Raw genomic sequence first — 8,317 nt, forward strand, 5'->3', positions numbered from 1 at the left:
GGGGCTAGGCTCCAAAGTCAGTGAACGAGTTAAAAAAAAAAGTTATACTCCAAAAAATTCCTGGAAAGTTCTTAAGAAGGCACCAAGTTAGAGAGCAACTCACTGCTCCCCTGGATAAACTGCACTGTCCTCCAGCGTGAAAAGACGTCGCTGTCACGCCCCAAAGGAAGTGAAGGGGCCAACAGTGTAGGCATGACAGAATCTTCGAAGCTACAACCCCCTTGAGCGTCCTGGGAACTGAGCAGGGCGGTTCCCCTCCCATAATGCATTCCCTCCACAGCCCCTGCCCACTGAGCAGAGTGGGCGAGCGGCCTCACCCATCTCAATGCTCCTGCTGGTCTCTCAGTGCGTACGGTTGAGTTCACGTCAATTAAACGCACAGATAATGGGATTTTATAGTAGAGAAAGGACATTGAAAAGTGGTCAAGATACAGACTCGAGCCTTAGACTAGGTGTGTTTGATTCCCGGCTCCGTCACTCACTAGATGAGTAACCTTGGCCAAGCTGTTTAATGACTTATTTTCTCTACACCTCAGTTTATGTCTGCAAAAAGGAATGCGAATGAGGCCTAATTAATAAGCTTGTCGTAAGGATTAATATCGTTCATCTGTAAAATAATATTACCTACCTTCTGGGCTTGCAGTGAAATGAAATGATCAAATTTATATAAAGCACTTAAAATAGTGTTCTGGCATATGTTAGTACTCAGTACATATTAGCTAATCATCTCGCTGTCTCACTGTCTTCATATGCTTGTAAAGGATTAAATGAGAGGCACTTAGAGCAGTGCCTACAAAATAGAGCAAGTACTCTCTGAGGGTTGGCTATTATTATTTCACTGTTGTGTCCACCCCATTGCAAGCTTCTTGGGGACAGGGACAGGGACATACAACTTTGTATTCTTGCAGTGACTGAAATAGAGCTGGTACATATGAGTCACTCAAAAATTAAGTGTAAAATCAGATGTTTCTCCCCCAATATTGATTTGAATTTTTACAAGTTCATAAAGCTCAGTGAAAGAAATGTATATTCATGGATACCTGAATCCCTCTCCAACCCTCTTAAGCTGTCTTTACCTTCTTCTGCAAAATTCCTCATTGCAAGAACTCCCCCAGGTGGCCCTGAGTAACTTCCTGAATAAAGTTATTCAGGTACCAGGGTTGAACTGTAAATTATTTGGAGATAAATGTTGACTTTGGTTGGCTTCCCTGAGTTTTACTAGGGACATTTTCATTATGGAAACTAGTCTTGAAAACTAGTAATTCATGATCTGTGGTTTGAAGGCAGCTTGGAAATGATGCCAGGACCCTGAGAAATACATAATCTTAGATTTATAACTGACTGCAAACCTTTTTTGTATCCGAAGTCTTCCAGCTTTTAAATAACACCGGCCGAGCTCAAAAGTCTGGAGACAAATAATTGACACAATTCTTATGACATGTGAATATGACCACAGTCTATTAGTTAAATGATTCCGTTGTCAGAGATGATTGTTTTTTACCATGAATATACTTGGTTAGGAAGGTTTTCCCGTTTCACAGCTCACACTTTCTGAATGGACCGCATGGAGAGGGCAGGAGATGCTCAGCACCACGCAAGAACCTTTCTGATCCGTGGGATGGCAAGCTGTCAGCCAGACAGAGCCCTGTGAACCCAGGTAGGTGTCAAATACTCCTCTCAGTTTAACAAACTGGGAAATATCATTTTCCTAGCAACTGGTGTGATCATCTCTCTTAAGAAGGAGACCCACCTTTGCTGGGGAAATTCCATGAGTAGCCTGCTTGGAAGCCGGGACCTAAGTGTGAAGAACTGCCCAGCCCAGAGTAAGGAGAGGAATGTGTTGATTGCACCGGAGAGGCAGAGGGTGGAGGCGGAGCTGCGGAGATGGTAGAAAGCCGGCTGTGCCCTGTGGGATGCATCCCACCAGCAACCCCACAGCTCCTCAGCCACGATGTTAACCTCACAAAGTGCTTGGAGGGCATGGAATTCCAGGGGAAGGCAGGGAGGAGAGCGCATCCGATGTCCATCTTAGCCAAGGACAGAAACACAGAGCGACCCCAGGAAACAACGCTGGAGGAATTCAGCGTCTCAAAGCAGGGTCTGGACTCTCCTAGGTCATCACATAAATAGGTGCTGGCACAAAGTTTTCCCAGATCTCAGAAGGGTATAGAGGTTTCAGTTCCCTGTGGTTTGCATTAGTAGTAGTAGTAGTATTGGGACGAAGGTAGCTTATTGTCAAAAATAAGAATATTTAAGCAAATGGGGGGAAATCAGAAGTAAACATTTTTTTAAGATTTTATTTATTTATTTTTAAAGAGGGAAGGGAGGGAGAAAGAGAGAGAGAGAGAGAAATAGTGTACGGTTGCTGGGGGTCATGGCCTGCAACCCACGCATGTGCCCTGACTGGGAATCGAACCTGCGATGCTTTGATTCGCAGCCCGCACTCAATCCACTGAGCTATGCTAGCCAGGGCTTAGAAGTAGACATTTTTAAACAGTAGAGCAATTTGCCTTCAAAACCAGGGAGACCACTTTCACTGTCAGAGCAGAAATAAATAAATTATACGAAGAAAACTTCCTTGCTGTGTCAACAATTTTGAATAAAATGTGGAAAGGACTTTAAAACAGAGGTTGCTTTACTGCATTGTAGTACCTACCTGCGTTGTACCTTAAGGGCCCTCAAACAGAAATACGAATTTCATCCTTTCTTATCTGAAGATTTATTTATTTTTTTAAAAATAATGTTGGCCTTTTTTCTTACCTAAAACAGTAACACATGGTCCTTTCGGAGACGTTTTAAACTATGAGAATAAATCCGTGCCTTTTTAAATCATAAAGTAAATTGGTCTCGAGCAATTTCAGCTTCCCTGAAATGCAGACATCATTCTCAGTAGTGTCCCTGGTGTGGATAGCATGTGCCGAGAGCGAGTTCACAGTGAGGGTTATAGAACTGTCATCGTCCTTGAGAAAAAAAAAAAGAAGAAAAGAGGAACTTGGTACTTCATCCATCACGTTATCAGGGCTCTTGATGGCACATGACAAAAAAACTGACTTGAACCAACTCAGCTAAATATGGTGAGAAACTGATGGACTCACATGTCCAAACCACGGGCCAGGCAAGGACAATGGTGACGAAGCCACTCACTTTCAGGATGGCCCCTCCCCATCTGTCTGCTCTGCTCCTCCTGGCAGTTTGAGTTTATTCTCTTGAGCCAGCTGGCTGCATGAGACATTGATGGTGGCCTCCCAGCTATTGGGAGGGTGAGAGGGAATACCCTTTCTACCCTCCTTGAGCTCTTGTGGCTACTAATAAAATTGGCAGAAGGCAGAATAGCAGGAGAAAAATCCCGTGTTTTTTTTTTTTTTTTATGTGTACACGAGAGAATTAAAAGACTGATTCTCTGCGAGAGAAGTGGAACAGGCTATTTATATATCCTTTACATAAAGAAACATTAAATGTGTGGGGATTTGACAAGACAAAGGAGCATAGGTTTTGGGGTGTGTAGTCAGTAAGGAATTTAAGCGTAGGACGGTGAATTAGTAAAATTAACAGGGGTTCGTTTCTAGAGGCTTCTCAGCTCTGGATCCCCTACCTCTAGCGAGAAGGCTGCCTCTTCCGTAGACTGCTCCTTAGCCCTTTCATAGGACTGACCCCGCCAAGAACCAACTCGTAGAAAAGTTCACGTCAACCACATTTGGACTTCCATTCGTCTGCCCTGCACTTGGAAGAACAGTGTGGTAATCTACCATTGGTTTGGAGTATGTTATTTCTTTTTGGTTTTTTTGGCTTATTAAGAGACATTACCTGATATGCTTTTTAAAAAAAATTATTTATGTTTAGATAGAAAGGGAGGGAGAACGAGAGGGAAAGTAACTTCAATGTGTGGTTGCCTCTCCTGCACATCTCCTAATGGGGACCTGGCCCACAACCCAGGCATGTGCCCTGACTGGGAATCAAACCAGAGACCCTTTGCTTCACAGGCTGGCATTCAAGCCCCTGAGCCACACCAGCCAGGGCTATCTATCCTACATGCTTTTGACTTGTGAGAAATTATTTATTAAAAATTATAATTCTAGCAGTGAACTCGTATTAAACAAATTATTGGCAAAGGCAATCTCGGTCTCTGGGCATAATTTGCCTGCAAGGAAACATGCACGCACACACACACACACACACACACGCACACGCACACCCCTCTGTCCCTCTCCCTCCCTCCCTCTCTCCTTTGGTGAGAGTGGTGTTTGACGCTCTGACTTAGTGCCCTCTTCTGTTGAAAACTTTCAGTGCTCATCCCGGCAATCTTCCTGGCTCTCAAGCTTTCTGAAAGAGCCTGAAACTGTTGGGAACAAACCTAGTATATTGTCCACAGGACAAATATTGTGCAAATGCAGGTTTCTAAGAAATGTGGGGGAAACAAAGGAATTCAGAAGGATTTGTTTTCATTATCTCGACACCAGGACACCTGAAAATGAGATTTGTCTTACCTGCCTTTTCTGAAACTATGCCTCATACTTTTCAAATGCCCAGGATTTGTGAGAGCGTCTGAGGTCTTGCTTCTCAGCATTATTGTCAGCTGGGCTCAAATAAAGTCTTATAACAATTCTCAGAAAAATAAAGTAAATTCCCAACATTTCTGATGTAGCGAACATCAATACTTTTTTAAAACATTTTATTTATTTATTTTTTAGAGATAGGGGACGAGAAGGAGAAAGAGAGAGAGAGAAACATCAATGTGTGGTCACTTCTCACACACCCCGAACTGGGGACCTGGCCCACTACCCAGGCATGTGCCCTAACTGGGAGTCGAACCGGTGACCCATTAGTTCACAGGCACATTCTCAGTCCACAGAGCCACACCAGCCAGGGCCGGCAATACTCTTCTATAGGTCAACAAAGCCAGGTTTGCTTGTTTTCTCTTTAAACAGGATATGTTATATGCATATATCATTATAGGATCGTTACAATTTGTTTAAGTTGTTCATTCTTCTGTTCAGCACCTTTCATTCAATCTTTTAGTCATTTATCTTTATGTGTATTGTCATTCGACATAAATACATCAGGTCCTCTGGTGTCTTTTTTCAATAAGATTTAATTTAATTATTTTTAGAGGGGGAAAGGGAGGGAGAAAGAGAGAGAGAGAGAAACAGTGATGTGTGAGAGATACGTGGAACAGCTGCCTCTCACAGGCCCCAGCCAGAGATGCAGCCGGCAACCCAGGCATGTGCCCTGACAGGGATTGAACCTGTGAGCTTTCGATTCAGTCTGGTGCTCAACCCACTGAGCCACACCCACTAGGGCTTTTTTTTTTTACATTTTTTTAAAGACTTTATTTATTTATTTTTAGAGAGGGAAGGGAGGAAGAAAGAGAGAGAGAGAAACATCAATGTGTGGTTGCTGGGGGCTGTGGCCTGCAACCCAGGCATGTGCCCTGACTGGGAATCAAACCTACGATGCTTTGGTTCGCAGCCCACACTCAATCCACTGAGCTACACCAGCCAGGGCTTTTATACACTTTTTAAAAAATTTTAATTGTTATTCAAGTACAATTTTCTGCCTTTTACCCCCATCTCAGCCCACCCTCCCCCCCTTTATTTTATTTTAATTGTTGTTCAAGTACAATTTTCTGGGGTTTTTTTTTACATTTTAACAGTTGACTTTTGCATTCTTTGCCTTTACAGTAAAATAATGAAAAGCAATAATTTTGCTGATTGATACAGACTATCATAAATGTTGGTTTTAACTTGTTTTTTGAATACATTAAAATGAATGTAGTACAAAATTAAATAAAATGTATGAGATAAACTCTGGTGCAATACATAAATGTTGTTTAGAAGAGCATTATTATCAGCCCTGGCTGGGGTAGCTTAGTGGATTGGGCACAGGCTGTGAATCAAAGGGTTGCTGATTTGATTCCTGGTTAGAGCACATGCCTGGGTTCCAGGCCAGGTGCCCAGTGGGGGCCATGTGAGAGGCAAGCACACATTGATGTTTCTCTCCCTGTCTTTTTCCCTCCCTTCCTCCTTTCTAAAAAGAATAAATAAATAATTTTTGTTTAAAAAAGAACATTATTATCAGTTTTGACTCAAAACAAGTCTAGTAAAATAGAGAAAAATACCTCCTTAAGTAATATTTAAGATTTAATGTAAAGTGAAAGTGTATTAATACTTTTGGATTTTGATTTTCTGACTGAAAAATACCCAGTGTATAGATTTCATAAATTTTGAAAGGAAATTATAAACAGAATTATAGCTGCCTTTAGCAAAAACCAAATTATTCTAATCATTTTTCTGACTCTGAAGAATAAAAATGTCACCTCTTAGAATTGTAGGTAAAATAACCTAGCATCTTTCATTTTGCACATCTATGAAGTTAAAAACTCTAAGTTAAGCAGAATTAACATAGATAGCACGATATATAGCATAAATAATACCTTCATTTTTCCTTCCCAGTGAAGGCAGCATTCACGCTCTAGACCTACTCAGGCTGCTTCTCCACACCACAGATCTTAGAGGTTCACTGCTTCAATCCTTCAGAGCTCCGCTGTCGAAATTAATCAATACATTAACTAATGTGACAAAACGGGTGATAACTGGTGTTCGTGTGGCGTGCTTCTCAGGTAAATGATTTGCTCTCAAAATCAGGCTTCTCTAAGGACAACGCTTCCACCCAATGAAGCGATTCTGGCTATAGAATGTGTGGGGCCCAGTGCAAAATGAAGACGAAGGGCCCCGTTCAAAAATTATTAAGAATTTCAAGGCGGCAGCAACAGCAGAACAGTAAGCGAAGCCCAGGGCCCTTCCCGGGGGAGGGCCTAGGTGACTGCAGGGGGTGCACGCCTGTGAGGTCAGCTCTGCAAGGCAGTGATGTCGAGTTCCAGGTTGAAGCAACATGGCAGGCCACTGGAACACCACTGTCACGGAAGGAGAGAGGGCGAGAGGGAGAGGGACGGAGGGGGAGAGTGTGTGTGTGTGTGTGTGTGTGTGTGTGTGTGTGTGTGTTTCCTTGCAGGCAAATTATGCCCAGAGACCGAGATTGCCTTTGCCAATAATTTGCTTAACACAAGTTTATTGCTGGAATTGTAATGTTTAATAAATAATGGTTTGGATGGGCAGTGCCTTCACCATCCTCCCAATTATAGCATGTAGGCAAGTCTCTGTTGAAACCACTTGTAAAACTATGTTTACCGGGGTGGAGCAAAGAGTAAAGTTCTCCGGAGATCAGTAGGATGTAGAAAGAAAAGTCAATAATAATAAACTAATACGAAGGCTAAATAATGGGCTCAAAGTCCCGTACCGTATTTTGCTGTATACAATGCACACTCTTTTGCCCAAATTTTTGAGGGAAAAATAAGGATGTATGTTATGCATGGGTATAGTGATTGCACGCCACAGATATAAAAATGGGTGTAATAATGTATATAATGTGCCCCAAAACATGGGTGCACAGTATACACGGTAGTGCATTATACATGGCAGAATATGGTATTCAGAGCTGCCTGGGCTACAAAAGTAGTGTTTGAGGGTTCTGGTGTCTCTTCTCCTTATCTAAGGGCACCAGCTCTGTCTGATCATTGTCATTAGAGCCCCGCCCTTAGGACCTCATTTAACCTTAATTACCTCCCTGAAGGTCCTGTCCCCAAGTACAGTCACATTGTGGGGGGGGTTATAAGGCTTCAACATTTAAATTTGGGGGTGCACAATGAGTCCATAGCAAAGTTTTTTGTCAAATTGTCTTTCAGAAAGTTTGCACAAATTTATACTCCCACACACAGTGTTTGAATTCTCATCGGGAGGTTAATATTTACATAATCTAGAGCAGGGGTCCCGATGACCAGACAGTTTGGGCCTGTTAGGAGTTGAGCCGCATAGCAGGAGGTGAGCTTGAATGTTAGGCACTTAAATCATCTCGAAACCATCCCCTCCATCATTCCCCATCAGGGAAAAATTGTATTCCACGAAAAAAATAGTCCCTGGTGCCCAAAAGGTTGGGGACCACCTACTGACTAGATTATTTTGAAAATAGACATTGTGGCCCTTCAGAGTTGGACAAATGTTCATAACTGTACAAGCAGGAGGCTGGACTAGGGGGCTCGGGTCAGGACACACATTTCACCACCAACTGCTTCTCAGACTCTCAGATTCATTTCCTCACCTGCGGGTCCCATGACACCTGCAAACCCTGGTGTATCCTCGGGCCAAGGAGGCACCCACACCTCATAACTTAAAGAAAGCTTATGTGTGCCCTTACGTAGTTTGCCAAAATCGTGATGCCTTCGTGCCAGGTTTAGAAAAGATGGGAATGAACCGCTGAGAAGGAA

This window comes from Phyllostomus discolor, chromosome 8 (genome assembly GCF_004126475.2).
Source record: "Phyllostomus discolor isolate MPI-MPIP mPhyDis1 chromosome 8, mPhyDis1.pri.v3, whole genome shotgun sequence".
NCBI classification, from domain to species: Eukaryota; Metazoa; Chordata; class Mammalia; order Chiroptera; family Phyllostomidae; genus Phyllostomus; species Phyllostomus discolor.